Source organism: Nannospalax galili, unplaced genomic scaffold (genome assembly GCF_000622305.1).
Source record: "Nannospalax galili isolate Female #2095 unplaced genomic scaffold, S.galili_v1.0 scaffold577, whole genome shotgun sequence".
Taxonomy (NCBI): Eukaryota; Metazoa; Chordata; class Mammalia; order Rodentia; family Spalacidae; genus Nannospalax; species Nannospalax galili.
The window spans coordinates 1,666,256-1,689,990 of NW_008340387.1; the positions used below are offsets into that span (position 1 = coordinate 1,666,256).

General features: G+C 49.9%; 1 protein-coding gene across 2 annotated transcripts in view; it reads left to right on the forward strand.

Moving 5' to 3' along the window:
* Positions 1–2,110: 2,110 nt before the first annotated feature.
* Rims3 (regulating synaptic membrane exocytosis 3) overlaps positions 2,111–23,735 on the forward strand; it is a 42,654-nt gene continuing 21,029 nt past the window's right edge. The window contains exons 1-2 of one of the 2 annotated variants that reach the window (XM_008835436.2): positions 2,111–2,354; positions 21,489–21,663. The gene's annotated coding sequence lies outside the window, so the exon portion shown is untranslated. The remainder of the gene's footprint in view (positions 2,355–21,488; positions 21,664–23,735) is intronic. The other variant, XM_008835437.2, reaches the window with a different exon arrangement.

Consider the following 23,735-nt stretch of genomic DNA (forward strand, 5'->3'; position numbering starts at 1 on the left):
AAAATTTCAACATGTAGAGACCGTGATGCCAAAGGGAACACCTGACTTACAGTTCTCTGTGAAGGGAGTAAATGGAGGGCAGAGGAAGCCTGACTCCCTGAAACTCTCCCAATCCTCACAGTTCTGCTTTCCCTACCCCTCATCTCCACCATTGCTTCAGATACTTCCCTGGCCCTCACCTTGTTTCCTTTAATCTAACTCCCCTGCCGGCTCCAGAACACATGTTCTAGACCCTAGTTCTAGACCTAGGCCTGGGGTAGATTAGATGATACCAGCATTACCAGTGTTTTCTTTTCTTTCTTTTTTTTTTTGTGTGTGTATGTCTTTTTGAGACAGGGTCTTCCTGTAGCCCCAGCCAGCCTGGAATTCACTATGTAGACCAGACTGTCCTTGAACTCACAGAGATCTGCCTACCTCTGCCTCCCAAGTGCTGGGATTAAAGGTTGTGCATCGCTATGCCCAACTAATACCAGCATTTTCAATAATAATCAGATACAATCGAATCCCAAAATCACAGCTGACCACCTATGGGATCTAGTTTTGGGTTCTCCACCTTGCTGGGCCTCAGTTTACCCTGTTGAGAAGGGATGAAATAGGAGGAGGGAGGCCTTTAATAACCCAGTCATTTCCCTGGTTCTTCCCACCGTACCAATCCTCATTCACATTTTGTGTCTTCAGCAAACAGCCTTACCCCTCTTGAGAAAATATTAGTAAAGCTATCTACTTATGAGTGAATGAAATTAAGAAACTTTGATCCTGAGAGTGGAACTGACCAGTACTAAGCGAGCTTAAACACAGCAAGTTGGGAGCAGGCAGAGTAGTTGGGACCCTAGAGTAGGTGTCAAGTCCTAAACTTCTGCGTCCCATTTCAGCCCATTCACTTGAAGTTCACTCAGGCCCTGAGACAGGGTCCTCAACTGCAGTCCTACTGACACTTTGGATCTCATAATCCTTTGGTGTCAGGGTCTCTTCTCACCAGAAGCCAGTAAGCAATCTCTCAGATTATAGAAACTAAAAATACCTCCAGACATTGTAAATGTCCACAGAAGTCAAAATCAAATTGAAAACTGCCATAGGAGAGGGGGAAGGAGAAAGAGCTAACTTAGGTCACAGGGCAGGATATTCTTTTTCCTTACCTCAAGTCCAAAAGGACATTGGAAAGTTCTAATTAAAAAATATTTATTATTTTTATGTGTATGTGTGTATTGCCTGCATGTAGGTAAGTGCACCTGTGTCGTGCAATGTCCGTGGAGGACAGAAGAGGCTGTCTGATCCCTTGGAACTGGAGTTACAGACAATTGTTAGCTGCCATGTGGGTGCTGGGATTAGAACCCGGGTCTTCTGCAAGAACAGCCAGTGTTCTTAACCTGTGAGCCATCTCTCCAGCCCCAGAAAGTCCTAATTTTTTAAAAGATTTATTTTTACTTTTATTTATGTGTATGTGTGTGTGTGTGTGCGCGTGTGCGTGTGTGCATGTGCATGTGTGTGCCCATGGATGCCAGAAGAGGGCATCGGATCTCCTGGAGCTGGTGTTACAGGTGGCTGTGAGCCATTGATAGAGTGCTGGGAACTGAACTCAGTGAGAGCAGCAAACACTCTTAAATGCTGAGCCATCTCTCTAGTCCCAGAAATTCTTCAAGTAGGCATTTGGGCAAGTTCTTTCTCCTTTCTGAGCTTCCTTTTTTTTTTTTCTTTTTGTATGTAAAATGGACTCGATGTTTGTAAGTTACTTCGACTTCTCTCACCATCTGACGTTCCTGGATCTGGTCCAGAAGATCAGGGGCACCTGGGAGGTGCCCCAAAGACAAGGAAGGATGGGAAGGAACAGATGGCCCAGGGGATGGTGGAGAGGGGTGGACCGGCAGGGGGCAGGATCATCCTAGGGACAGGGAAAGGCTTGAGATCCCCAGACCCTGCCTCTTAGAAACTCACCCCTTCCAGGCCTCCCGGGGAGTGGGTCGCCCGCAGCCAGGCAAACCCAGACTCTCCCAATTCCCAGACCCCGCCCACCACTGGCTCCGCCCCCTATCACAGCCCCGCCCCGCACAGAGGACCCTCCCCCTGTAGGCCCCGCCTCCCTCCTTGCCTCCCGCCAGCCGGGGCTCGGGCTTTGCACCCGGCGGCGACTGAGAACGGTGGCGGCTGCGGAGCCTGCAGCTCAAGCGGGCGATGCCCCCGTGAGTCTCTGTCGCCGCCCCTCCCCGCCCCGCGTCCCTACCCCTTCGGAGTCGCCGGGCCGCGCCTACCGCCGGGTCCGCGGGGCGGGGTCCCGGGGCAGTACCTGCCCCGCCTTGCGGAGCTGCTTCTGGCTGCTGAGCCCGGCTCCCGGCGTGGACCCCCGACTCCACCTCGGGGTAAGTCAGTAGGCCTTGCGCGCCTGCGAGTGGGCGTGGGGAGGGGGCTGCGGTTTGGGGATCACGCAGGAAGGGGGGTTCCGGCCCAGCGCAACGTAGGGATGTGTGCCAGGTCTGGGGGGCGGGGGCACAGCCCGTGATGACTGTGGGGCGGGGGCTGAGTCTGGAGAAGCCTGGAAAATGGGGTAGAACCCCAGTCAGGAGTTCTTTGCTGACGTTCTGTGCTCACCTGGGGCCCTGGTCTTCAACGGCATTGCCTCGCATGGCATTTTTTGGAAAGTGCTTAAAATCCCGCTGGAAAGGCAGTTTGCCTTTCCCCCCACTGCCTGTACCCTGGTTGAGAAGCGACCACTTTTTCCTCTCAACGTGACACCATTGTACCCAGAGAAACATCCCCCTCCTCAGGAAAGGAAAGGGGTGGTGCTCACTTCATCAGCCTTAGGATGGGAAGAGGGGGCTTCTGGGAAACCGGGAAAGACTGATCAGTAGCACAGTGGGGGACCCAGGGTTTCAAGGAAGCTTGGCAAGACCCTTCATGGGCCACTCTGGCATCTTCTTGTTCATTTGGAAGGATATGGTCCCTAGCTGGCCTCCTGTCTGGAACCCGGGCCCCCATCACCTCTGGACAACCTAGCCCTGAGGAGTGGGTCCCTTCCTAGAGTCCAAAGCTCTTGTAGTCCTGGGCTGAGAGGCAGGAAATGCTCTACCTAAGGCCAGAGAACAAGGGGCCCTAGTTGGCAGTGCCATCAGGGGGCCTTCAGGGTTTGAGCCTGGGGGAAATGTCAGCCCTAAGGGTGTTGTCCTGGAGCGAGGAGGAAGGCTGCTGCTTTTCCTTTCATGTTCTCTGTTCCTGATGACTTCTCAAATCAGAGGTCCATGGGTTTGGGACCTCAGTGGTGGAAAGAGGGTCTTTCTGTGTGGGGCCTGATCACCAAGAGGTTAACAAACCATCTCCATAGTTGGTGCCAGCCACCAATTAGCCCATAATCACGCAGTTGCCAATTGTCCCCAGGGGAGTGTGGGTAGGGTAGCCTAATGGGACATTCTCTGGACAAGGGCCTGCTGGGGAGGGGACCATGCCAACTTGTGCTTAAACCAAGCACCAGGGACTTCTGGGTTCTGTAATCATCTACCATTTGCGAGGTATGAAGCCCAGAGTTGATCAAACTTGACTTGAAACCTAGCTCTGCCTCTTTCTGGCTATGTAATATTAAAGAAATCATTTGCCCTCTCTGAGCTTTTCAGTAAAACAAACCCACTTCCTAGGAGTGGTAAATACAATGGTGGATTTGAGTAGCTTAGCCTTGTGTCTGGCCCTCAGGAGAGCTCAATGTGTAACTGTTGAACTCTGAGAAACCCTGTCCCAAGTTCTTGCTGGGGCAGGCATGCTGGAGCCAGGAGCTGAGGACTCACCAGGGACCACAATCCCTTCCCTCAAGGCATGTGGTCTTTGTCACTGTCTGTCTTAACTGTTCTTTCTCTCTCTCCACCACTCCTAGCCTCAGGGCATTGATTAAATTTTACTCTCTGCACAGGTGCTGAACTCGGGTCTGTCAGGGGTCTGGGTGATGTCTGTCTGCAGCTGCAGTAGTAGCTGGCCCTTTAAGGAGAGAAGAAAACAATTATCAGGCCAGGGCATTGCATCAGCTGGAGCCTGGAGGGTCCCAGGGGAGAGGGGAGGCAGGCTGGTGGTTGATTTCATTAGCGCCATGTGAGAACTCTCACCTGAGTCTGCCCCACTCCTCAGTTACAGCCTTCTCCCCGCCAGGCAACAGCGACCCCAGGGCTTTCTGACCCTGGGAGCCCCACCTCGGAGGGCTCTTCTGAGCATCCCATCCTTGTCATGGGTCCAGGCCCAGGGGGTGTAGGGAAGTGCCTCTCACACTGGCCTTTTGCTGACAGTGGCAGTGGCTCTTCCAGCTAGCATTCTGCTGACTTGGGGTGCAGAGTGCATCTCTTCTAGCAGCATTTTGCTTGTAGTGGGGGTGTCTCCCATTCATGTTTCGCTGACCTGGAGATATTTTTCCCATCCTGGGGAGAAATGACTTGGCCACTGACTTCTCCCCACAGTGGAGCTGTCTCCCCGATGGGTATACCGACTGTGACCCAACATAGAAGCTTTGTTGTGGTCTGGAGTAAAGTAGATTGGCCTTGAGTGGTGAGTCACTGAGTGTGGGGTCTGTGGCAAAGAGAACACTAGGTACTTCAGCATCAGACAGAGCAGGGTTCATGACCTCCACTACCAGCTTGCTACCACTGCAGGTACTGATCTCAACTCCCCTACCTCAGTTGGCTCTGGAAAATGGGAATGGTTGTTGGACTTGGTGATGCCTGTAATCCTAGTATTTGAGAGGCAGAGGCAGGATTGCTGCAAGTTTGAGGCAAGCTTGTCTACATAGCAAGTTCCAGGGCAGTCAGGGCTACAGAAGACCTGCTTCAAACACCAAAACTAAAATCAGGAATGCCTTGCAAACCTAGAAGGTAGTTAGGGGATCAAATGTGGTACCTGGACATCTAATCCAGGGCTGGCAGGTGGAAAGACCCCCCTGTACAATGGTTCTCTTCCCTTTGCAAGTTTAGGCTTTTTACACCTTGAGTTCAAGGCAGCTGAACAAGAGCTGAGTGTGGTGGTATACCTCTGTATATCTCAGTACTTGGGAGGTGATATACTCCCAAATACTTGGGAGTGCACGAGCCTGAGTTATAGCAAGTTGGAGGCCAGCTTGGGCTGCATGGGACCCTGTTTCAAAAAACAAACAGGATACCAATCAAGATAGCTGCACAAGAAAAAGAGGCTGGGGAGGAATGGGAGAAGGGAGTGAGGGTCCTCCTGCTTCTCTTACAGGAGGATGCAGTCCACCTGGTACCATTGGTACAGCAAGCTCAGGTCCCTTGCTCTGTGGAACCCACATTCCGGCAGGGTTATGGTCCTAGACCAGGTGGTAACACATGTGACAAGTGTTGAAAGGAAGGATTCAGGGACGTATCACTGGAAGTTGCTCCTCTACCTTCTTGATTTTGGGAAGGGCTTCCAGAGATGGTGACCTCTTAGCTGAGGAATAAAGGGTGCTAAGTAGTCAAGGAGGCAGAGAAGCAAGGATAAGGGAGGGAACAGTGTTTAGGGCCCTGGTATGTGTGAACAGCCTGGTGGTATAGAGGAGGGATGGCAGGTCCAGAGGCAGCCAGGCCCTGCCACCCTGAGATAACGGAATACTAGAGATGTGGTGGTTTATCCAGAAGCTAATGGAAAGATCCTAAAGGGCTTTAAGCAGGGGACACAGAGTCAGACTTCCAGAGAGTATGTGCTAGGGCCTCTGGCCCACAGGCAGAAAACCTGCTTGTGAATGACCTTTTGCCCTCTCCTTTCCCATAGTAGCACCAGCCATGGCACCCAGGGAACCCTTGTTTATGTGGCTCTTCCCAGGAGGGAGGCCAGTCCTCACAGTCTCTCAGCACTCTCTCTGTGGGATGAGCCACATCTCAGTCTTGTTGACTGAAGCTCAGCCTTTGGGGTCAGGTTTTCACAATCTCTCTGGAGAATAGGAGGGCAAGGGCTTTGATACTAGGCCAGCCTGTGTTCAAATCCCAACTCTGCAGTTCATGAGCAGGGCATACCCATCTCTAAACTTTAATGTTTTTAACTGTACAATCAGAAGGAGAAAGTGAAATTCTAGCTGGAAATTGTAAGATTATACTTAAAGCCAGATGGCATTTTTAACTCCCTCATGTAAAGGCTAGCACTGAAGGCTAGCCTTAGGTAGGGACAGGGCCCTGTGCTTAGTGGGGCAGCTTACTTAGCTTCATTTTCTACCATCTCCATCTTGAAAGACTTAATGGTTCTGGGTTTTCAATTAGCACAGGGTTCTGCATATTATGTAGCCTATTATCCAGAAAGTGGTGGGAACAGGCAGGGGGAGACAGGCCTGCAAACAGCTCCCAAGTGGAGGATATCAAAGGTGGAGAGCCTGATTGCCTAAGGCAGTGGGACATAATCATGGTAAGGCTTATACAATGCTTAGGTGCTGGTTCTCTGCTAAGTACTTCTCTAACTCATTTTCACTTACGAGGGAAGCACGATTACCATTTCCATGGTATAGATGAGGAAACTGAGGTTATTGGGCCAAAGTCCCACAATGGCCAAGTGACAGAACTGAGATTTAAAGCCAGGGTTGTCTAGTAGCAGAGAGCACGTCTGGGCTGGGGAGTCTTCACTTAGGTGGAGGAGCTAACTGAGCTTAGCCTGGAAGAACTTGGTGTTCATTCATTCATAGGGTCTTGCTGTGCAGCCCTGGCTTGCCTGTTTCTCTTTTTAAAAAAATAATTATTTACTAAATTTTTATTTTATGTATACGAGTGTTTTACCTGCATGTATGTAATGTAACACATATATGCAGTGCTTGCAGAGGCTAGAAGAGGGCATTGGGTCCCCTGGAACTTGAGTTACAGAAGGTTGTTACTTGCCATGTGGGAGTTGGGAACTGAACCTAGGTCCTCTGTAAGAAGAGCCAGTGCTCTTAAGTGCTGAGCCATTTCTCCAACCCCCGATTTATTTATTTTTATTTTATGTTTATGTGTCAGTCCCTCGTGAATGTACCATGTCCATGTCTGTGCCCAAGGAGTCCAGAAGAGGATGTCAGATCTCCTGGAACTGGAGTTACAGGCAGTTGGGAGCCACCTGATGTGGGTGCTGGAACCCAACCCAGGTCTTGTGGGAGAGCAGCAAGCACTCTTTACCACTGAGTCATCTCTCAACCCGACCTGCTTCCTATCTTGTAGTCCAGGATGGCCTCAGACTTGTAGTAATTCTCCTATAGCTTCTCAAGTGCCTGGATTACAGGCATTCACCATCTTGCCTGCCAGGGAGAACTTAGCTTTGCTCAGAGGGATGAATGGGAGCAGGAAGGGCACTGTCTATGCCCAGGGTGTGCTCCTTGACCAAGAGAAGGGGATCTAAGGCTAGATGCCTCCAGGGTCTAAGAGAAGGTAACCTTTTGGCTTCATGATCCTGACATCCCAAGCTCAGAGCCCCTGGCCGCTCTGCCCCCGAGTTCCGCTGTTGCCATGGCTCCTCAGAGTTGCCCTGACCCCTCTTCTCACTGTATTGCTTCCTCATCCATCTTCCCCAGATCATCTTATTGACTGTTCTGAATTTAATCATCACTTTTGGTTTCAGAACTTGTAGGTCTTACTTCCAGCTTCCTAGACACTGAGAGTCAGCCTTAGATTCAAACCCAGGTCCTCAGCTCCGCCCACCTGCACCTGCTCTGCTTCCAGGGTCCCCAGCTTATCTCTCCCTCTGTCACCATCACCCACCCACTTGCTCAAGCTGGAAGCTGGAAATTCTCCTGGACACCTCCCTCTCTTCGCCCCCACACCCTACAGCCAAACCTAGCAAGTCCTGTTAGTTCTTCTGCATAGCACTCTCGGGTCAGGTCTGTGGCCCCTCTTCCTTCCCACACCCCCCTCTAGAATGCTATTGTCTCAAACCTAGACATCCATAATGGCCTCCTACCTGGACTCTACATTCCTGTGCTTGCCCCACGCGCTCTTATTTTTCTTGCTGTAGCCAGCACAGTCTTCTAAAGATAAATGTTTGGTTATGTCATTTCCCTGCTTAAGACTTCCAGGACTTCTTAGAATAAAATCCAAACTCAGTGATGCAGTCTCCAAGGCCCTGTGTGATCTGGTCCTTGCCTACTTTTTTGCTTGTCTTCACCCTTCCCTCTCTCCCTTGGCTGCAGAATGTTCACATGTCTCCAATGCTAGAATGATGCACAACCCCTTCTGGGGCCCTACTGACTTGTACCACTCCTGGATACTTGCTCCAGTGTCATTTCAGCATGGATGTCTAACAGTCAGGAGCTAAACAACCTCCTTCCATAACTCCCCCACTTCTCTTCTTCCTCCTCCTCCTCGCTTTTCTTATTTGTATGTATAGTATGGTGTCTGCACGCCCATGAGTGCCATGTACACCCATGAACATGTGAAGGCCAGAGGAAGACATCAAGTGTCTCTGTCCCCCAATGCAAGCATGCACAGTAATGCGTAGCTTTTTACATGGATGCTGGGGATTCAAACTTGGGGTCTTCATGCTTGTATAGCAAGTGCTCTTACCCACTGAACCATTTCCCCAGCCCCAAGAAGGACCTTGTACTTCTTTATGGCACTTGGTACTTTCACTTGCTTTCCTATCATCTCTCCTTGCTGGCTGGTGCATTCTGTGAGTCAGGAATCTGTGTTGCCTAGCCCTGGCACATAGTAGGTATGCAATGGGTTGGCTGGTGCATGAAAGAGTAAGTGTCCCATCCTGCAGCATCCTTAGTGGCCTCTCTGCCTCCAGGCCTGCCTTTTCCAGTCCCTTCTCCCTACATCCCTAGAGCGGATCTTTCTAAAACATAGAACTGACCCTGTTACCCCCTGCTACTTAAAATACTTCAATAGCTCCCCATTACTGGCAGAAAAAGGCCTCAGCCTCTTCACACGGTATTCAAAGCCCTTTATGATCTGTGCCTGAGTCCCTGTCCATCCACATCTCCCCTGCTTCCGAAGCACACTTTAAACACCTGGCAGTTCCTCTCGCATGCCAGGCTGTTTTGTGCCTCTGTGTACCTGCACTTACTGTTCCCTCTGCTGGTAACGCCTCCCCACCCCCACTCTGCTTCTGTGGAGAACGTCCCTCACTCTAAAATCAGCTCAGCCGCTGCCTTCACTGTGAAACCTGTGCAGAACCTTTTACCCATTCCAGACAATGGTTAACCTGCCAGCCCCCTGCCACATCTGTGCCAAGTCCACATCTCTACCTTGGTCTCCCACAAAGCAGGGCACCTCCAGCTCAGACACAGCGAGTGTTTTCTCAGGTTGTTCATCTTTGTATCCCCAGCTTCTCTGTTAATTAGGAAAATCTGCTCAAACCAGCTTCAGCAATAAAGGCTTATTACAAGGAATAAGGTTTATTACAGGGATCTGGGGATGGAAGGGAGGGCAAAAACTAGCTCCAGGAAGGTGGGACCTGGAAGGCCAGGAGAACTTGATTCAGTTGCTCTCTGTACCCCACTGTCTGCCTTTGCCTTTCTCTCTCCTTGGACTGGATTTCTCTGTTCCCCACCCCCATGCCCTGGCATGAAGCCTCTCATGGTTTCAACATTGTGACCCTAGATTCCAGTCACTTTCAGAGCTAGAACCTAGGGCTTGGCAGATCCAACTCAAATTCCCAGGAGAGGATCTGATTGGCTCTGAGGGAGCCAGGTGCCAACCCTGGGCCACTCAACTGGAAGGGATCACAAAATGGCTGCTGGATCCTGCTTTAGAGAGAGGGTCATTGTTAGCTGGACAAAGACTTGAGAAGTCATCTGCTGAGTGCTGAGTACCAGGCAGAACCCTAGCCTTCCATACAGACAGCACCTGGAGAAAGTGGGTCTGGAATTGGGGCCTAAAGGGGACTCTTCCTAGGGTGGCAGGGGCAGGGCAGTCACTGAAGAGCCTGTCGTGTAATTCAGAGGCCTGAGCAGAGAGAGAAGGGATGAGAGGGTAAATTTCCACAGCTTTGTATGGAATGAGAGGGATGAACTGAGCAGTCAGAACCCCCTCTCCTTCTGTGTGTGTGTGTGTGCCTGCCTTCCCTTTCTCCTGTGCTAGAGATTGAACCTAGGGCCTTGCACATACTAGACAACCACTCTATCATTAAGCTACATCCTCAGCATTTGAGTTGGCATCTCACCATGTAGCCCAGGCTGTCCTCAAACTTATATTCCTACTGCCTCAGCCTCGCAAGTGCTGGGATTACAGATGTGCATCACCATACCTGACCAGAACTATTTTCCCTGTCAAATCTTATTCATCTTTTTAAGACTCAGCTCATCCCCTTTCCTCAGTGAGGAACCGTCTCTTGCCCATCTCATCAGCCAGTCATTCTTGACCTGTGCCAATTTGTTCTTTTGTGTTTCCCTAGTAGAAAACCTTTTTTTGAACACTAACTCTGTGCCAAGCACTGTGCACATGCATTTATTTCATTTAATCCTTAACATCCTATAGCAGAATATGTATTATTATTTTGCCTGTTTTCCTAACAAGAAAACTGAGAGGTGGTGTTCATAACCTAGGGACACTCAGCAGTGACTCCAGTGTAAAAGCTCTTAATCCTGGCTTCTTACTCACCTGCCCATTTGCCCTTTGGGGATTGAGAGGGTTTCACAGACCAATGCCGAGTAACTATCCTACTTTCCTTCTGCAATAGCCCAGGATCAGCCCAGAGCGAGGGCCCCTGACTATAGGACAAGGGTCATCTGTGGGAATCAGATCTCCTACTTGGTGGATCTACTTTGTGTAGCTGTGGGATTGTGGGCAATCTTAACCTTTTTTCTCATACAAAAATGAAGATGACCCAGCCAGGTTGTGGTAGTACACACCTTTAAATCCTAGCACTCGAGAAGCAGAGGCAGGCGGATCTCTGTGAGCTCAAGGCCAGCCAGGTCTACTTAGTGAGTTCCAGGCCAGGAGACCCTGTCTCAAAAAGACCAAATAAGGGGCCGGAGAGATGGCTCAGTGTTTAAGAACACTGGTTGTTCTTGCAGAAGACCCAGGTTCGAATCCCAGCACCCACATGGCAGCTAACAACTGTCCATAACTCCATTTCCAGGGGATCCAATGGCCTCTTCTGACCTCCATGGGCATTGTATGACAAGGGTGCATCTTACCTACATGCAGGCAATACACTTATACACATAAAATAAAAATAAATTAAAAAAAATTTTTAAAAAGACAAAATAAAAGCTGGGCATGGTGGCACATGCCTTTAATCCCAGCACCCGGGAGGCAGAGGCAGTCGGATCTCTGTGAGTTCAAGGCCAGCCTGGTCTGCATAGTGAGTTCCAGGACAGCTGGGGCTACAGGGAGACCCTGTCTCAAAAAAAAAAAGACCAAACCCATATTTAATTTGTGCGTGTGTGTGTGTGTGTGTATGTGTGTGTGTGTATATGTATGCATGACCTCCATGGCATGCATGTGGAGGTCAGAAGACAATTTTCAGGGATCATTTCTCTCCTCTTTTCACCATGTGGGTCCTGGGGATCAAACTCAGGTCATTAAGTTTGGTGGCAGGCACCTTTACCTGCTGAGCCATCTCATAGGCCCCCCAACTGCACAATTTCTATAAAATTGTTGTTTCCAGAATGGATGGTGGCAACAGGGTGCCAGTTGGCTGCTGTGCTCAGCTTCTGTAAGAGGAAGGCAAGGTGGGTGAGCTGCCCAGCACATGGGGTGGCACCCTCGGTGGGACCTCAGATGGCTTTCAGGGACTCCCAGATTGGCCATGGCATAACACCACCTCACATAATAAGAAAGTTGGTTTCCTCTCAACTCTAGAAAGTCCAGGGTCACTTCAGGAAGAAAGAGTTTGTGTAATTGCTAGTGTCTTTGAAACCTTCCCCACACTATGGTGGCACACGCCTTTAATCCCAGCACTCTGGAGGCAGAGGCAGGCAGAGCTCTGTGAGATCAAGGCTCACCTGGTCTACATGGTAAGCCCTAGGCAGGCTAGGACTAGGGAGACCCCGTCAAAAACAAAACAGAAACTTTCCCACACTTCTCCCTCCCTTTCAACAGAGATCTCAGACTGGGAACTTGGGTTGGCAGCTCCATAGAACTGAAATGTAATAACAGAATTTGTTTGGTTTTGTTTTTTTGGGACAGGGTCTTACACTGTAGCCTATTGGAACTCGCTATGAAGCTCAGGCTGGTCTTGAACTTGTGGCAGTTATCCTACCTTAGTTTCTCCAGTGCTGTGGTTACAGTGTGAGCCACCACCGTTGACTATAACTTTATGGGTTTTTTTTTTTCTTATTTTAAATATTATCTTTATAGCTGGGCCTGGTGGCACATGCCTTTAATCCCAGCAGAGGCAAGTAGATCTCTGTGAGTTAAAGGCCCCCTGGCCTACATAGTGAGTTCCAGGTCAACTGGGGCTACAGAGAGACCCTGTTTCAAAAAAAAACAAAAAAAACAAAAAACAAGAAAATTACCTTAACCTTTATTTTGTATGTATATGTGGGAGTGTGTGTGCCGTTGTGCCTGAGTGGGGGTCAAAGGACAGTTTGCAGGAATCAATTCTTTCCTTCCATCATGTGGGTCCTGGAGATGAACTCAGGTTGTCAGGCTTGGAGGCAAGTGCCTTTACCTGCTAAACACTTCATGACCTATAACTTTGTTGTTGTTTTACTATGCTTATTTACAATCTTTCCTTATTTATTAAAAGTGATAGTGGCTTTCTGTGTATAGTAATAAAGAATTTCTATTTAAAACAATACATTTAAACTGAAAATGTCAATTTAAAGAAAATAAATACCGCACAGAATGGCAGATCGGGATTTGGCAGAAATCATCAATGTGGTACATTTGTGCAGACAATGCAGAATCGTGGGGGGAGGAGGTGGTATCAGAGGTGAGGCCCTTTGGCCTGTCTAATCTTGAAGTTGTAGATTAGGTAGATGGAAGAATCTATCTGAAAACTTGGAGTTTTCCTTACTGTCTTGGCCTGCTCTCTTCTGCCCATCCTGTGCTGGGTCTCTCCCTCTCTCTCTCTCTCTCTCTCTCTCTCTCTGTCTCTCTCCCCCTCCCTCCCTCTCTCTCTCCCCCTCCCTCCCTCCCTCCCTCCCTCCATCTCCCTCTCCTTCCTCTATACTTCCCTCCCTCCCTCCTTCCTTTCTTTTTTTTTTAGTCTTTTTGAGACAGGGTCTCCCTGTAGCCCAGCTGTCCTGGAACTCACTATGTAGACCAGGCTGGCCTTGAACTCACAGAGATCCACCTGCCTCTGCCTCCCGAGTGCTGTGATCAAAGGCGTGCGCCACCACGCCCAGCCCCTTTCTTTCTTTTCAGTGGTGCTGGGGATCAAACCTGGGGTCTCGCACATGCTTTCTCATTGAACCACTCCATCATCCCTGGCTTGGGTGTTTTATTTATTTTATTTTTATTGTTTGATTTTTGGAGACTCTTGGCATGATCAACCCTATAGAGAGAATTTTGTGTGCAGTCCCTATAACCTATTTGAGAGGGGGCTGTTGAAGTTGGGATGTCTGGATGGAGGCAGGAGATGCACTTACCTCTGAGGCTATGACTTGAGATGTCCTGGGGTGGAACAGATGCTACAGACTTCTTGGTCCTCTTAGTCTCCATGCACAACACAGACCTCAGAGCTCCCTACAAGCCTGAACTCCCAGGGGGTAGTGAGGCCTTGGGAGCGTCAGGTGAGGGAAGCAGCCCTTGGAGCTTTGTATCCCAGAACCTGGGGCTGTAGGCTCTAGGACAACAGAGCTAAGAGGCTTTGGACTCTCTAAAGTCCCAATTCCCCAACTCCCTCCTCTACTCACCTCTTTGTACCTCTGACTGCTTGCCCCCAGGGACTGGACAGAAACTCCCAGGAGGACTCAAAGACTGGATTTCTCCACAGGGCCTAAATCCAGAACAAATCAGCCAAGGCAGAAACAAGGGAAGGTGGGAGGAAGGGAGGGAGGCCCTCCTGTCCCCTTCCCAATACTGTTTTCTCTCTGTGTTTTTGGATGTGTGTGTGCGTGCGTGCGTATGTGTGTGTGTGTACGTACATGTACACAGGCGTGCACACACACACTCTAGGTACCAGGAGAGTGCTTTTGTATCCATGGTGAATGAGGGCTTCTGTGAAGGTATAGTGTGTGTGTGTGTGTGTGTGTGTGTGTGTGTGTGTGTGTCTGTGTTTATATAGAGCGTCTGTGACTCACTGATCCTCATGTGATATGTCTCTGGCTCTCTGTGAGGGAGTTTTCACACAGCATTTGAGTTTGTATGTTTGTGTAGGAGGGGTCTCGTGTGATGCATCTGTGGGTCTGTGGTCATTGCTTCCTTGTAATGTGTGTCTGTGATGCATATAGTGTGTGTGCACGTGTGTTTGTGTTCAGGCTGCATGCTCCTCACATCTGAATGCCCTGTTCGGATAGCTTGCATGCTGGGTGTGGTGTGTGCCTGCTGTTCTGTGTATGTTGTTATCTTTGTTTGTGGCTCTGAGTGAAGATGCGTGACAGGCCTGGAAGAGACTGGGGACAGAGAGGGTGCAGGGAGTGCCACACTCTCTCTCCAAGGGCCATCTGTGTCTGCCTGGGTCAGCTGCAGCTGCACTGGGTCCCAGAGAAGGGTCCCAAGGGCGGGCCACAGGCGCAGTGGCGCCTTCCAACTTGGCACAGGGCTGGTAACCAGAGCCCCTTCCCCTCATAAAACATTGATCAGTCTTGCAAGTGCCCCAGCCAGGGGAGGGGCGGGCAGGGGCATGTGCCAACCGCTGTCCTTGGTGCTGTGGGTGCTGCCCAGGCAGGGCCTTGCTGCTCAAGTGAGAGCCAGCCAAAGGAGAGACTCTGAGCTTTTGCCCCACTGCTAGCACCCACAGCAGGCTCCTACTTCCAGGATGCATTTATCTATCCCTGCCTCCCTCTGTGGGTTTCATTACCCCATATAGGGGGAGCAGAGGAAACAGATAGGTGTCTTTTTGAGATCTAACTCCTCTCAGAGCTAGGTAACAATGTAGCTCTGGATTTGCCTAGGGCTGTCCATGTTTGCCTATAGTCCTGGAGGGCTAGTGTCCCTGCTCACTCTCACAAGGCTTTCAGTGGTTCATAATTGATGTGCTTGCCCATGGTAAGACTGAGCTAAAGACCCATCTCCTGTATCTCTATTCTGCTCAGGGATTCTACAACCACGTGGTTGTGCTTTGCATGTGTATATGGGGGGGGGAGGTAGTAGTGGTGGTAATTGCTCTTCCTGTGCTGGGGTTGAGCTGGACTAAGTAAGTGCTTGTGAGCCCCAGGGCCCTTGGAATCCTGCTGCAGCCCAGACCCTTCCCAGGATATCCAGCCTCTTCTCTGTCAATCTAAATTCTGCTTTTCCTGCTGGTATGGTGGCATCCACCTGTAATTCCAGAGGTTCAGGCAGAAGGACTGTAAGTTTGAGGCCAGCCTGGGCCTCAAAGAAAGACCCCACGCCCATCTCTTTATCTACTGATCAGTTAGTCAACCATTGGGTGCTTCTTTTCAGGCCTTGGCTTCCCCCCACCCTGCAAGGAGTCAGGTGTGCCTTTGCCTTCTTCCTGCATTTGGGACAGACCTCTCTGTAGTGTCCACATCAAGGTGTTGGAGCTGCCAGACAGGCCGTCTCTATGCTCATGGGAATGCTTCTGAGTTCTACTCTTGTTTTTTGAGACAAGGTCTCACTCTGCAGCCTGGGCTGACCTTGAATTTGAACTCTTGGAAATCCTGCTGCCTCCGGCTCCCAAATGCTGGGATTGTAGGCACGAACCATCATACTGAGCTTCTCCTACTTGGAGATGCCACTCTCTCTCCTGTGGGGTCCCTCCCCTCCTGCCTCTCTCTGTAGGTGTTAGGCCTCACCCTGCCCCTACCCATACTTGCCTCTGGTTATTCTCCTTTCTTTTTCCATTCCCTTTCCCCTCTGGGAACACACCCATCCCCTGCCCAATCACATGGTCTCCTGAGCTCAGCAGATCTGCTTACCTGCCCAGTATCTCCATGTAGAAACTGTGGCATTAGCTGAGACTCCTCATGACTAACATGGGGTTTCATTTTCCCCTTAAGTCAGGTTTGTCCTCTGGTATCTTGGGCTCTGCTAATGACACCTCACATCCCTGTCCTCCCTGTAAATCACCTTGGATGACATTTACAGCATCCCCCAAACTTCGTCCCTTCACCACCTTTAGGCACTCCTGAGCCCCACCCATGACTCATGACCACCCTTTCCTCTTCCCACATGCAGGGCAACTGTGCAGTCCTTCTACCTGTGTGGAGAAAGATCCAATTACCACCTCCTGGTTGTCCTTGTCGCCATCCACTTGCTTCTGATTCTGCACAGTGTCAGATTGATCTCAAAAGCTTCTCGCCTAAATCTTGTCAGTCACTCCTACAGGATTAAAGGCACACTTCTTAGCTCCACAGTCAGGGCCCCTCATTAGCAGTTTGCAGCCTGTCTTCCCAGTCCCCCTTTCCACAGCTGAACTCACCTCTTGCTTCACTTCCAGGATTTATTCCCCAGCCTCTGAACATGCCTGCTCTGCAGACCTTCCTAGTGCTCCCCACTGCTTTCCTGCGGGGTGGCCTCGGCGCTCCAATCCCACCTGTCTTCTGAGGCACTCTTCCACGCGTTTCCTCCTGATGCCTGCTCGGCTCTCCCCCATCTGGAAGTGTTCACTCCTTTTGCAGAACACTCAGTGTATTTACCTCAGCCTCTCAGGGCCATGGCTCCACGTGTGACTCCTGATATCAGAATTGCATTTCAGCAAGGTCCCCAGGTTATTCGGGTCTGCACTTCAGCTGGAGCAGCACTGGGAAGTATGTTCATTGAGGAACTTACTTGTGTTGGGGCACGGCCTTTGGTTAGGGTGGATGGTCTTCTCAGATGCCAAGTTTAGCACCATCAGGTGATGGGTGCCACATCAGCCAGATTTCACCAGCTAGTAGATAGAGGAGGTGGATGGTGGAGATGACCAAGAAAGTTGTGTATCCTATCCACCTGGAATCTATACCCTTCAAGGCCCCAGAGCTCAGGCTCTGTTAATCTGACTCAAGAAAGTGCTCTGGCAACGTGAGGAGGAATCGATTAATCAATAAAAAGCAGTTATCAGGTGTATAGCAGAACTTGTCCCTGTTCACAAAACACACACTGGTAGAAATGTCTGTTATTTTAGCATATGTTTTGAAAAGGAAAATATTTATTGTTGTTTTTCTTTATTATAGCATTAATACAGTTTCTCAAGTAGTAACTTTGGAAAACACAATATGTCACACGAAGAAAATAAAACTGGCTCACAATTCTCCTTCACATTACTGTTCATTTAGTGCATTTGGTTGCCATTCATTTTTTTCAATAAATATTTACACAGCCCTGCTATGTTGCCAGACCCATGCCAGGTAACAGGGATTTAGGGTGAAGAACACAGTTCCTATTTTTAAGCAGCTCACAGCCTGGGGCTGGGTGTGGGAGACAGGCACTGAGCAAGTTATGAACAGCAGCGTGTTCACTTCCCAGGGCTGCTGGGACAAAAGACCATGAATGAGGTGGCTCAAACAGCCAGGATTTTTTCTCCCACAACTCTAGAGGTCAGAAGTTTGACATCGACATCAAGGCATCGGTAGAGCTGGTTGCTGTACAGACTGGGAGGAGGAACCTGTCCCATGCCTCTCCCCTAGCTTCTGGTGGCCTCCGGCAATCATGGGCATTCCTTGGCTTGTTGGCACTCTGGTCTCATGTCATTATCACATGCTATTCTCCCCTTATCTCTGTGACTTCCTGTAGGGACACTAGGTGGAGTAGGGACAAGCCCCACCCCAAGTTGACCATAACTAATCACATATACAATGATCATATTTTTTAAATTGAATTTTTGTGTATTTCATACATAACATCTTAATTATCTTTATATCTCTTCCCCATTGGCACCCTCCCATAGCCTCCCACAACTGGATTTCTTGCATTCTGTCATTTATGTTAAGGCCTATCGAGTCAAGTTAGTGTCCCCAGATGTCCCTCAGTGCAGATTCATCCACTGGGGTCTAGTCAGCCTATCAAGAGTCATTTCCTTAAATAAGATCAGCTCTTCCTCACCAAGCAGTAATCAGCTGCCAATTGGGGCCAGCTGCCCATTTTCACAGTTCTATGCTGGGTTTTTGTGTGCTTCAGTTTGCATAGGTCTTGTGCTTGCTGATACCATTGCTTTAATGATCACATTTTCTTTTCTTTTCTTTTTTTTTTTGATCTTTTGGAGACAGGGTCTCCCTATAGCCACGGCTGGCCTGGAACTCACTAGTGGACCAGCCTGGCCTTGAACTCACAGAGATCCGCCTGCCTCTGCCTCCCTGAGTGTTGGAATTAAAGGCATGCACCACCATGCCCAGCTTCTTTTCTTTTTTAAAAAATATTTTATTTATTATTTTTATTTTGTGTGTATGAGTGTATTGCCTACATATATGTAAGTGCACCCATGTCATGCAGTGTCCGTGGAGGTCAGAACAGGGCATCAGATCCCCTGGAACCATATAGTTGCTAGCGGCCATATGGGTTCTGGGAATCGAACCCCAGTCTTCTGCAAGAGCAGCCAGTACTCTTAACCACTGAGCCATCTCTCCAGCCCCACGATCACATTGTCAATCAAGGCTACATTCTAGATATGGGGGTAGGACCTTAACCTTTAATACTTAAGGACAGTCCAGAGTTCTGGAGGAACATGGGAGGGGACTCACCTGGCCTGGGAAGGTACTGTGCTAGGAAATGATCTTCAAATGGGCACTGAGAGTAGTAGGAATTAGCCAGGCATGGGGGGAGGGGTAAATATGAAGTCTTTGGAGCATGGGGGTAGGGTCAGGCTGAAGAAGACTGTTTCAGGCAGACAGAAAACAGAGTGTCATTTCTGTGAAGCAAAAAGAAGCGAGTACAGGCCAAACACAGTACAAGCAAGGGTCCCGGACATAATGGTACCTGGGAGAGGAAGTCAGGGGCTGAGTCACAGGACTGGAGGCTATGGTAAGGGGCTTCTTCTTTATCCTGAAGGAGCTGAGGAGCTCTAGCAAATATCAAGAATGGAGGTGGGTCTCATCCTGTATCAAGGTCATCTTTTCCTATCACTGAGCATCCCAAAGGCTGTGTTGCCCCTCTGAGTCTCTGGTTCTGGGGGAGTACATAGAGCCATGTCCTCAGGAGTCCCCTGGCTAAGAGAAGACACATGGCATGCTGCACCAGGAAGGAGGGCAGGAGATAAGGCCTGCTTTCAGGAAGCTTGCTCTGAACAGGAGACAGGACTCCTCTGGCCCCAGATCTGCTGTACCTGTGAGTTTGCTGAGTCCAGGGGCAGAGGGTGGGATGTGACCATCCCATCCTGTATTGCCGTGAGGGCTGTGCCTGAGAATGTGTCTAGTGTCCAGCTGGCTTCCTGAGACCAGAGACCCAGATGTTGGGAGAAGACAGGCCTTGCAGGGCCATATCTTCAGTGCTCTGTTCTCAAGGGGTTTCTGGAGTCTGCTGCCTTCCTACATAGAACATAGCCTAACTGGGTTTCAACACATCCCTGACCACACCCTCAGAGGGTCACTCCTTTTCTCTGAGTGATGGGGAGGGCTCACCTTGTCCAAACCTGCCTGTTACAGCCTTGCCCGGGGTGGGTGGGCCAGCCTGGGTGGAGGAGAAGTGGGTCAGCTGGTAGCCATGGTGACAGCAGCTGCTCCCTGCCAGCCTTCCCATCTCCTCACCACAAACCTCACCGATGAGCTCCTTTGTCCAGTCTAGCAAGGATGGGGGCCAAGAGGATGGGGATTGGGGGCTGGAGTGTGTGTGAGTATGTGTATTCTAGCTCACACAAGCACCTGCTCCAAGCTGATGTGTGAGCCCCAGCCCAGGCTCAGGGTAGGACATGTCTTGCTTCCCTACCTATGAAAGTAAGGGAGTTGTTATTTGTCCTCTGCCTGGGCAAGGCCAAAGAAAGGAAGCACTGCATGTGACTGCATGACGATTGTGTACACACATGAGTCTGAATGCCTGTGATTGTCTTTGTGTGGGTGAGTATCTTGGTGGAGGCATGTGTGCATATCTGTGAACACATGTGATTGGGTGTTTACGTGGGTAGCAGCATTCTGGGTGTGTATAATATCACATCTCTTTTCTCCCTCTCTCCCTTCCTCCCCGTGTGTGTGTGTGTGTGTGTGTGTGTGTGTGTGTGTGTGTGGTGTTTGTGACTGAGGAGAGGAAGAGGGACAGCATGCTCCCCACACTGGCAGTGTGTGCTTTCTTGGTCCAGCCTGCTTCCCCCACCACATATCAATGCCTGCCACATCCCACCTCTCCCTAAGTGGAGAAAGGAAAGGCTAAGACTAAGGGGGGCTCATCTGTGGAGGCAGGTACTGGCCTCTGTCATGGGCAGGATTGGCCCTGGTGGTGGTGGGGAGCAGTTCCATGCTGGATCAAGGTTAAGGCAAGGGGTCTCTGGTGTCAGACCCAGCATCTAGCAAAAGGGCTCTGGCTGACAGCCTCACAGGACACCTCAACTGAGAGGCACATATCTATACTGAATACTTCAGGTAGTGGTGGGTAAACCTATCAACTTCTGCCCCTCCATGGTGAATAGGATCTGACACCCTGTCCGTTGTTTACCACGGACAAGGTGCCATTGTTCACAGTAACTGGGCATTAAGCATGTAGTGGTCTTATTTTGTAATTGTTTTGTCTAACACTCCTAAAGCACATGTGATCACCCCACTTTAGGTATGAGGAGCCAAGTGCTTGGAGGTTTGGGATAGCTCTCCTGCCTGGACGTGGCAGGCCTGAGTTTCATGTTGCCTGGCTCCTGAACACTCAGTTTTCATCCCCCTGTGCACCTGATCCAATCTGATCCAGTCAATTGGGAGAGTCAATGGGTCTAGTTGACCATCAATGAGACTCTTCTTACAGAAGAGGAAAGGGAGGATCAGAGACTGGAGTCACTTGCTCAGGGTCATTTGTGTTCAGGGGTGAAGCTAGGAGCGCTGCCCACCCTGACTGCGGGGTGTGTCATAGAGTGTCTAGAGGGGCACAGATGCTATCGATCTGAGAGGATAGAGGAAGAGAGGTTGGGGGCCTGGATGAATCCTTCATATGCTAGAGATCTTTGTTTTACTTTGCTTTAAGCCAAAGGCAGTGACGCATGCCTTAATCCCAGCACTTGGGAAGGTGGAGGCAGGAGGATCAGGAGTTCAAGATCATCCTCAACTATATAATGAATTAGAGGTCAGCTTGGGCTACACAAGACCCTGTGTCTTTAACTAATTTAATTAACTAAAATTATTTTTCCCCTGGGGCTAGTGATGGCCCTCAAGGCTTGGCACGTGCTAGGCAGGCATTCTACCTTTGAGCTACATTCCCAACCCTAAAATTCTTGGAGGGCTCAGCAGTTTGACATTAAAGTGCCAAAAGGCAGATGACCAGGGCTAGGAGTTTTACAAAGGAGGAAACAGGATCTGAAAATTAAAAGATTTGCTAGTGTCCCAGGGCTGTCTCCAGAGTCTATTCTTCTCCACAAGCAACTAGAAGCCTTTAGGGACAGATGCTATCTCTTGCTTTCTGAGTGTAACTCTTCCCTTGCAGACCCTTTTATCACATCACCTCCTCCTGGGAGCCAGCCCTGATTGGCTTCACCTCCTTTCCTGGAAATTGGTGTCTCAGCAGAAGTGAAGCTTTGTGCAGATGCCCTAGAGCTGTGCTGTTGGGAGGGGCACAACCCCTTGTGATGCAGAACTCCTTACTCAGATTCATCAGCTTGGTGAGTCTGGATTTTCTTCTGGGTGAGAGGTGGGGAGGGAGCCCTTGACAGCTGATGGAGTTCTAGGAGTTTGAGAGGTTCTGAGGTCTATCTGGCCTCTGGGAATAAAGTAGACTAGTGATGTCCGTTTCAGGAAGATGATGGGAAAGGTGGACAAGCCTCAGTCACTTTTGGTCCCTTCCAGCCTGATAGTACAGTACCCTGGTATGGGGTCCTCAGGCTTACCATGTTGAAAGAGTAGGTGATTTGGATCATCTTGGGCTTTTGGGTTACTCATTGATTGGCTGCTTAGTTTGTTAGACACAAAGGGATGGAAGGCCACTAGGGCTCTGGTAGGACCCTGAGACCCAGGAATTTTACCCTGAGACCCAGGGTAGCGAGACCCCAGGCAGAGGCCCAATGACGAGGGCAGGAAAGGAAACACTAGATCTATTCCTGGGGTGCTTGTAAGGTGTCTCCTGAGAAGACATCAGAGCTGGTCACTGCTGCTGTGTGGATGAGCATCAACCTAAAGTCACTGGTCACTGCTGAGTGAGGCCGCTGCAACTCAGGGACCACGGAGGGGAGGTGCCATGAGCTGGGCAGGGAAAGGGCCAATCCTGCTCAGGCAGGGGAAAAGGATGGGGCCCTCATGGAATAGATGTATGTAGTTCATTCATTTAGATTGTCAGTATGTGATGTGCTGTGTTCTGTGTCCTGCCAGGGCCTCACCACTCTGTCCTATCTCCACTGCCTCCCCTTCTGCATCCCTGTGATCTAAAGGCTGGTGGGAGTGCAGCCGGGGTTGCTGCAAATAAACTTCCTTCCTTTAGGGTCTGGTGGTCTCTATGCCCCTGGCTTCCCTTCCTAAGCTAGACTGGCTATTAGAGAAGGGGCTGGAGGCCCAGTTGTTGTTGATACTGCTCTTCTTCCTCCTTTTCTTCTTTTTGTTTATTTTGAGACATGGTTTCATGTAGCCCAGGCTGGCTTTGAGCTCACTATGTAGCTGAGGATGGCTTTGAACTTCTGATTCACCTGAGTGTTGAGATTATAGATTTGAATGCTAGGCAAGCACTCAACAAGAATCCATTTTTGAGACCTCTACTACATGTGGTCTTAGACTCAACTCTCCCAATGAAAGGACTTTCCCATATCCTTTGGCCCTTCAATTTAACATAAAGGTGAAAAAACCAACACTCAGAACACAAGAGAAAGCTGCTCACGTTCCGATCCATGTTCCGATTCCTGACTCCTAAGCTTCTAGTAGGACTTGTGGCGCAGAGGGCCAGGACCAGGACCTCAAGCCCAGTGCTTTGAATTTAGCTCTTCCTGCCCCTTGGGAGTGATTTGCAGGCTGAGGTCACTCAAGCAGTCATCAGTTCTGCAGGTCCACTGAAGATGATAACCCGGCTCTGTATGGTGCAGAGTCCTGGATGTCAGTGTGCTTGTCTGTCCATTCATTACTCACGAGGAAACATGGCTCCCAGGTTGGTAGGGTCAGGAATTCTGTCCCTTCTTACCCCTCACCTTCCCTGGAGGCTGACCAGGAAATGTTTGTGCTTCCAGCTATGATCTGGGGGTTCTGCCCCTTAGATGCTCATGCTGGGGCAGGGGGCACCCAGGTCACAGAGAGGATTTCCTTATCATAGACACTTTCCTTACAGTTTTCTCAAAGATCCCAGAGCCCTGGGATCTTCAGGTGATCTCTGGGTTGAGGGGCAGGGGCTGCTGAGACTTGGGTTTGCGTCCAAACCTCGTCACTTGTGAACTGAGTAAGATGAACAGGTCTTCCCCTTCTCTAAGACTTGGCGTTCTCATCTGCTGTGAGGAGAAAACAAGGCCCTCACAGAACTACAGCAATGGGAAAATTGGACCCACTCTGTGGCAGAGTCACAGTTTCAGATAAGCCTGGTCCCATCTTCACCAAAAGACCATGCAGATACCCCAAACCCACACAAACTGGCATCAGAACTGGAAACTAACAGAAGAGATCATCACAGGCCACTGTCCAGGGGGTACTTTCCATTAGCTGCAAGGTTGATGGAGGATGGAGAAATATAACCCTGGACTCTGTGAGGCAACGGCGGGGGGGG